We start from the raw sequence: 8,936 nt of genomic DNA on the forward strand, positions 1-8,936 counted from the left end.
GAAGATGAGTTTCTTTTTGCAGGTAGTAGTCAAAGAGGAACTCAAGACTCTGTATCAACTAATGTGCATGAAGAAAAAGCGATTATTGATCAGCTATGTAATTAAGTACTCAAATTATCAGTAAAGTAGACGCGTAAGTTAACTAGAAGGAAACTGACAAACTCAATTGAATCGTATTTGAAACTTGTGAATAATGATTTTTGTGAAATATGTTGATGTGAATTATGATGTTTTATTGATTAGCGAAACTTTGGTGTTTGGTTTTTGAGTATAAATAGGTGGGAAAACTAAAATAAGTAGGGGAGATATATTTTGTGGTATTACAATTACATATATACGTATATAACGAATTCATTTAAACCAATCGGTTATACGACTAATTGAATTATGTTCGGATTGAAGTTAGGATACCAAAAATCAGCTAAATTCGCGTACGAATACCCACATTTCCGGTTCGAGTTATCCATATAAACTCGACCCATTCATCACCCCTAAAAATCTTACAGAAGATGGAGAAGAGTATTTTTTTTTTTTAATAAATATAAGAAGATCAATAATAAGTTTTTCACTTCTCTTCGTCATGATTTGAACCCCTAAACCTAATAATTAAAGGAGAAGCGTTTTATAAATTGAGTTGGGCTTGGTTCGTTGTCAAGATGGAGAAGAGTTTGGCTGAAACAATTTCGCCAGATCAAATCAACGTCGCAGCAAAACAATCAAAATTAGAGGATGTAAATTTCGTGGGAGGTAGGTTTCTATGTTTCCTATTTCCATTCCTCTGCTCTGACTTTATATCAAAATGCAACAGTCTTTATAGACTGCCCTAAAATAGTCAACGCATTCAACGGCTTAACCGCCATGAGTTTCATTCATATAAATACTTGATATTTCATTTGATCTTTCAGAAACAAAAACATACAAACACAGAAACAAACAAGCAGCGAGAAATAGGAAATGGGTGATGGCAGCGGCGCTATTGCGGTGAAGGTGGTGATAATCAACACACAATTCGTGGAGACTGATGCCAGAAGCTTCAAATCCGTCGTTCAGAGCCTCACGGGAAAGGACTCCACTATTCCCGCCGCCCAGCCTCCTCCGAGGTTTCAGCCCGCCGCCGGAGCTTCTTACAAACCTCCGATTTTGTCGCCCGGAATGTCGTTTAAGGATTTCGAGAGAATGGTAAACGAGTTGCCTCCACTTGATGAACTCACCAGAATTTATTGTGGATAGCTGTCTCTATATTTTTTAAGATTTTTTTGGGGGTATTTTTTTTGGCTACTGGAGATGGTGGATTATTTTGTCCTAGATTCATGAATATCTATATTGATGGGATAAGAATAGACCAAATAGTGGCCTTAAAGAAAAGGAACAGAACAAATTGTAGTGCTTCGCTGCGGTAGAACATCATGTGTATATTTAATTAATTTAGTGATTCTTTCAGAGCATTTTGTTGTCGATATGAAACTCCTAATTTATTTGTACGAGCTTGACCCCTCAATTAAAGTCCACAAATCCGCATCGCACTTTATTCCTGCAATAGTAATATGCAGTTGCAGTGTTCCTTAATTTCTTTGTTTTGAGCTGAAGCTACTAAGTAGTAGCATAGCACATTTGGTAATCTTCCAGTTGGTGCAGCCAACATATTATCATCCAGCTGCCTTCTTTCTTCTCAAACTCGGACTGTAACATATATCTATTCAGCGTTGATGTTTGAACATCTCCTTTGCCCACGATTTGACCTCTCCGAGGTTACTAGGCACAACTCATTGCTATTACAAGAATGAAATGATACTTCTTAATCAAACACTCATGTTTCTAGTGTGTTGCGTAGGAGATCACATCGGCAAAAATATTGTATGAAACAAAACTCAAGAATTACTATTTGTTTACTCCGTGACAATATGACTACGCTTAGAGGCACGGCCAAATCACATATTTTTCCACTACAGAAATTTTGGACATGTTTATTTTTTAGAATTTGCCTACTTATTTGCTTTGGTGAATTGTAACTTTGGATCATATCAAGACCCTTGATAATATCTAGCATTTGAGCTAGTTTCACATGATTCATATCCTGCTAGTTTAATTCGACGGGTAATTACTTTAATTGTATTTATAGTTATAATAAATGAAATAATTTTTATATCATAATGATATATCTGAATTTGATATGTAAATAACAATTTTACTACTCGTTCTCATCGCAAAAATATATAGTAATACTCCCTCCGTTCTCATAAAATGTATCCAATTTGTCATTTTAGTCTATCTTCATAAAATGTATTCAATTTATTTTTGATAAGTTTTCTATTCACAATAAAGTAGGACTATTCCACCCACACCACATTCAACTATTTTATTAAAACCAGTGTCATTAAATGATTACTTTTTATAAGGACGGAGGGAGTACATGTTAACTATCCACATATATTTAAATTTATAAATATAATTTGTCACAATAATTGGTTATCTATCTCAATAGAGACTCGACTATTACAAAATCTATAGTATATTAAAAGGGAGTTTTCAATTTCAAATTGATTTCAAATCAATTTCAAAATTGAGTGACAATTTTGTAGTTAGAATAAAATTGAAGGTTTATTTATAAGTTATACAACTTTTTTTTTCTTTTTCTTTAACTTCTTATTTTTCTATTTTATTTCTTTTTTAAAATTATGAAAATCGATTAATTATAAAATATTCGATATGCATATCAAATTAAAGATCATGACAAGAGCTTTAATTTGATATATGTTATGTAAATATTGGATTTAAAATATAAAAATTTAAAGATTAAAACTTAAGAAAATTCTCTCTCCTCTCTCCTCTTTTTTTTGAATAAATCTATTTTTTTAATTATCTTTTAACTTATATTGTTTTCTTTTTTCACAATATCATTTTTTATTAATATGAATTATTCTTTATTATTTTTATATTAAACTAAAATATATTTATCTTAAATTATAGTGTTTTTAATTATATTAGAATTTTTATATAATAATCAAACGATAATCAATTTTATATATATAATAAAATATAAAAATATTTTTCGTGCGTTGCATGAGTGCAAATGCTAGTAAACATTAATATACAAATATAAGAGATTAATAAATTAGAAAAAAGAATCATGTAGGCATGTTGGTAAATGTTCGTACCCGTAAAAAAAATGTATGATACTCATATGCAAATAATTTGAATAACAAAACACTTAAAATTAAAGAAATTCCACGAATGCATGTCGACAATACATGCATGTTTGTAGCCATCTAAAATGTATGTACTCCTACACGTCCCAATTTTGATTAGTTTCACGATCCTGTTATTAATTCTATTTTCAAACATGTGTATTATACTCACTGATTACCTAAACCTTTTGAATTTATAAAAATATATTGTTGTATTAGTTAATTTATAAATAAAAATAAATGTGAGATTCTATACTATTTATGATTTTTAATTTGTAAAGTTTTCAAAAATATCAATTAGTTAATTAGAATAAAAGGCTAGAGTTCAACTCCCCAAGCCCGTCTAGAATATATATATATATATATATATATATATATATATATATATATATATATATATACATACATACATGTACCCGTCCGAAACCACTTAAAAGTAATTTTACTACTAATTGTAATCTCAAACATGTGTATTATACTAATTAATTACGTAAATCTATTTGAATTTATAAGATTATATTATTACATTAATTGATTATCCGTCACAGTAACAAATAGACATTGATTTCAAAATAAACATTAATATAAATAAACTAAATAACAAAAAATTTAAAAATAGAAAACATTCTATATAGGCATATTGATTAATGTTTGAACCAGTGTATAATTTATAAACTTGCACCTATCTCAAATAAAATTACAAAATAATTTTACAACTTTTTCTCGTCTCAGACTTTTTAATTAATTCCGAATTTCTGATAAAATAAATGAATAATTCAAAAAAAATAAAAACGTTTAAATTCCAATTGACGGCCCAATTATTATTTTAGAAACAAGAGGACTTAAAAACTAATTGTAATGGGCTTTAGCCCATTTGTAACCTTTTTTTTCTGAGGTTAGTCGTATGTAAATGCAATAAATATTATCAAAATATAATTTTTAATGAGATAATAAAAAGTTAGCGAAAAAATAAACAAATTTTAAAAGTATTTGGGATTTAGTCTGAATTCAAATTTCAATCAAATTATAGTCCCATGAATTTTGAAGAATTGGACAAAAAAATACGAATCAATTAAGGGTGTGTTCTCTTTAGTTGCAATTTATCATGTGAAAAAAAAAATGATAAACAAAATTTCACCCTTTAAATTCTTTCTTTTTTTTCTCACATTTCTTACTTGACCCTTACTCATTTACACTACAAATGAGGGATAATATTATAATATTATCCCTCCTTTATAGTGTAAATGAGGAATGAGTAAGGGTCAAGTAGGAAATGTGGGAAAAGAAATGAAGGATTTAAAGAGTGAAATTTTGTTTATCCTTCTTTTTCACATGATAAATTTACAACTAAAGAGAACGCACCCTAATAAGTAAATAAGTTGAGCTTTAGTTTAGCCATTACTTGGCTCGGTCAGTTACACACTTACACCTAAGAGCATTCACAGCCTGAGAGACCTCTAAGGAGCTCTTAAATAGACCTTATCATTTTTGAGTCCCTAGTCTATATCGAGGCTTTCTGCATTCGAACTCTTAATTTTTTTTAATGTACTTTTCAATTAAATTAAATATTAAATTTAATAATATAAACACTACAAGAAAATGCGGCTCTAACGACCGAAATTTCGGTCGTTAAAATCCAAAAATCGGTCGTTAATATTTTTAACGACCGATTTAACGACCGTTTTTTTCGGTCGTTGTTTGCATCGTCGCCCGAGTTTTAACGACCGTTTTTTCGGTCATTAAATTTAACGACCGATTTTTTATTTTTAACGACCGAAATTTCGGTCGTTTAAAAGAGAAAAAAAAAAAAAAAAACCTTCCCAATAGGTCACCCATCTCACTTGTGCTCTAAGTCAAGCACGCTTAACCTTGAAGTTCTTTTCGAGTATTCACCAATACAGAACACTCGTATTATTGATATATATAGTACCTATTAATTCATTTAAACTCTAACTCAATATAAAATATCATTAATCATTCATAACCTTATAATATGTCGAGATAATAACTAAGATTTGTGGTGTCGGCGAAACATTGACGATAAATATACGATCGAATTTAAAATAATAAAAAATTAATATTATCGTAATTAAAAAAAGAAAAGAAAATATGAGTATGAAAAATAACAATCAAATATACAACAAAATCAATATTAAATCAAATAATCAATATTAATAAAATTGATATTTGAAAAATAATTTTATTATTTTAAAATAATAAAATTATTAATATTTTGAAAATAATGAATCTAATAATTTAGAAAATCTAATAAGTCTAATAATTTATTATAATAAGTCTAATAATTTATTATTATTTGCAAATAATATCACATTTTTATTAATAATCAATATTATCTATTTTTATAGAATAATATTATGAAAATAACAATCATTTTTAAAATATTCTCTATAATTTGAAAATAATAATTAAATAGAAAATTAATAAAAAATAATTATATATATATATATATATTTATATATAATCAAAAAATATAAATAAATAAAAATAAAAACGAAATTTAAAATTTTTAAAATTGAAAAAATAAAATAAATAAAAAATAAATAAAAAAATTAAAAATAAATAAAAATAATTTTAAAGACCGAAAAATTCAGTCTTTAAAAAAAATAATAAAAAAAATATTTTTTTTATTTAAAAAATATTAAAAAAATAAAATAAAATTAAAAAAAATAAAAAAATAATATTAACGACCGAATAATTCGGTCGTTAAAAAATTTATTTTTTTTTAAAAAAAAATTTATTTTTTTTAATAATAATTTTTTAATAATAAAATAAATAAATAAATATATATTAACGACTGAATTTTCGGTCGTTAAAATTTAAAAAATAATTAAAATATAAAAAAATAATTTTTACGACCGAAAATTCGGTCGTTAAGAAAAATTAAATATTAAAATATTAAAAAAATAATTAGCGACCGAATTTTCGGTCGTTAAAAAATAAAAATAAATAAAAAATAAAATCGATCGTTAAACGGTCGTAAATCGGTCGTTAAGGCCGAAAAATTAACGACCGAAATTTTCGGTCGTTAATTTCGGTCGTTAAACGCGTGTTTTCTTGTAGTGAAATTTCATTAAAATCAAAATTCAAATACTATATTAATTAAAAATATATATTAAAATAAAAATCTAAATTATTTGAGATTAATATATATAACATTTTTTTAAAGCCTACAATACTAAAATTTAATGTGAACCTTCCACTCCATGGAGACTTTTGATTTCCGCAACCTTTTCAAAATGAGCAGCTCATGGGGTTTCATTCGCGACGTATCCTTGCTCACGAAAATGGACCCAGCAAGGTCCCATTGTGTTTTGGAGAAAATGTCCATCACTTTCACCTCGTTCTCCATTGCTCCGACAGCTCTTATTTTCTCGTCCGACAACTATGCTTTCTTAATTATTTCTTTTTCCTTTTTCTCTCTTTACCGCCTTTTAGCCCTGAGGCCTTGCTGAGATGCTCGGCTCGCTAGAAGTGATCGTCCTAGCCCTTTGAACGTTTGGCGGAGTGAACATCCTCGCCAATAAAAGAAAATTTTTGAGATTGGTGGAGCACATTCCAAGCGTGTGGAGATATTTGAATTGATGCTCATGCTCGGAGGCATACATCGTTTGCGCTTGACAGGTGATTTGATCATCGCTCACGCTGGATTCCCAATTCACTCGACATTTGTCGTAGATGGCCTCCTACACCTTGACGTTCTTCTAGACGAGTTTGGAAGTGCGACTTGATTTGCTTCACGTCGCGGGGAATGGTGTCTTGGGGTTGTTTCTCCTTGTATTTGATCATGATGTTGTCCCAATAGACAAGACCTTTTTGCTCGGTTCCCTTAACAGCGTTCAACGTAGCTTCGGCCCACAACGTGCATATGAGTGTTGTCTCGGCCACAGTGTACCCGCCTCGTTGCTTGGTCGTCGGCGGCATGGCGGGTATCTCCGCCACTTCATCGTCTTGACAAAAATTGGCGCCCAAGTTGATTCCCTCAAGACCCGTCATAGGCACGAAGTTTGATTTATTCTTGAGAGAATGATGAGAAACATCTGTCGGGTGAATTTGGATAGCCCGGAGACGGGACCAAATTTTGGGGGTGGTTGCTCCAATAATTTCCCCATTATCCATCCATTTGGTGTGAGAAACAGAATGGAGAAGATGTAGTATTTATTGGAGGAAAATACAATAGAAAAAAAAATTAAGAATGTCATTGGAAATGCAACAGATAGTAAAAAAAAAAATTCTGCATTTCAAGACGTTGCCGAAGTTTTATTTATTTTTTTATTCTCCCAATTTTCTCATTGGACCGTGTAGGGACGCGCCTGCCCCATTTTCCTTCCACACCCGCCTCGCCCCTCCGCGCGGTGCTCACACCCTCCCGGCTCGGCAACGGCAGGGGACTCGTGCGAATCGAGCGCGCGCCTGCTCGCCGATTCTCACTATGGAAACTCTAAATCTCGAGTCCCCTAATTTGTAAGCATGTTGCACACATTGAAGACAATTATTCAATTATTTTAATTTTCTTCTTGATACACTTTTGAGTTAACTTTAGATATTTTCAAGAGTGGTGGATCCATTAATGATAATGTCGGTCATATATAAGAAAATTGTAAGGGTGGTGATAGTTAGCGAAATGATTAGGAAGATGTTTTATGAATAGATGAAAATAAAAAATTACGAAGATATTTTATGAATGAGGGAAGTAATATTAAGAGTTAAAATTAAGAATAAATTTATCAAAAATAAAATAAATCAAGAATTAATAGACGAATTAAATTGACTAGATTAAAGGAATCAGGAATTGATGAACGGAGGACGTATATTTTTTTTTATTTCTTGCTTCAGTGAATCAATTGCTGGTGCCAAAAGATTCTTGAATTAAAATAAGACAATTCACATTTCTTATGCTCTCTCAACTGCTAAAATTTCTCTATTGACAAAACGCCAATAATATCAAATGTCAAATGAACTTCTTCTATTAAGAAAATGAACAATATATATATACTCAATGATAAAATCAGCATTGACAACAATAATATTCACAATCATGAAATAGAGACGCCATTGTTTCATTTTCAGAAACATTCCGCCGCCAATGTAACATTTTTGTTTTTAGTTTGAGTACGGAGTGAATTAGATGGGATCCTCTGTCCCAGAATATTGTCCCAGAATATTGTGTGTATCACGTGTACCACTCTTCATTTCTTTGTTTGATAAATTGTTTTTTATAAAAATAAAAATTATTATTATATTATAAACTCTAATTAGTATTTATCATTGAAAAATTAAAATTTAAGAAATTATATACCCTAACTTTGAATTAATAAACCCAAATAATCTATTATTAATTCAAATAAATATTAAAAAATAATTATAAACCCTAAATGGATGAGTGAACCCTTGTTAATTATCTTTATATTATATAAAAGCATAATAAATTAAAATTGAATAAAAAATAATTTAAAATATAAAAAAATGAAGAGTGGTACACACTATATTTTGGGACAGAGGATCTCATTTGCGGGGTGAATTGCTCATAGGAGTTTTTCACATTTATTTATAAATTTATGAATAAACTGTAATTTGTAGCATATTGTTCTCAACTAACTCATTGGAATTTTTTTTTTCTAATTAAATTGAAAGATGTTAAAAATCAAATATTTATACTATATTAAAATGTAAATTTTTTAACTTGAATTCAATTTCAAATTGATTTTAAAATTATGTGATGAATTTGTAGTT

General features: G+C 29.1%; 1 long non-coding RNA gene across 1 annotated transcript; it reads left to right on the forward strand.

Annotated features, from left to right (window-relative positions):
• Positions 1-372: 372 nt before the first annotated feature.
• On the forward strand, positions 373-1,445 carry LOC131012172 (uncharacterized). The gene is made up of 2 exons (XR_009097220.1): positions 373-747; positions 906-1,445. It is a non-coding gene; the product is annotated as an uncharacterized LOC131012172 (long non-coding RNA).
• Positions 1,446-8,936: the final 7,491 nt, after the last annotated feature.

This window comes from Salvia miltiorrhiza, chromosome 2 (genome assembly GCF_028751815.1).
Source record: "Salvia miltiorrhiza cultivar Shanhuang (shh) chromosome 2, IMPLAD_Smil_shh, whole genome shotgun sequence".
Lineage (NCBI taxonomy): Eukaryota > Viridiplantae > Streptophyta > Magnoliopsida > Lamiales > Lamiaceae > Salvia > Salvia miltiorrhiza.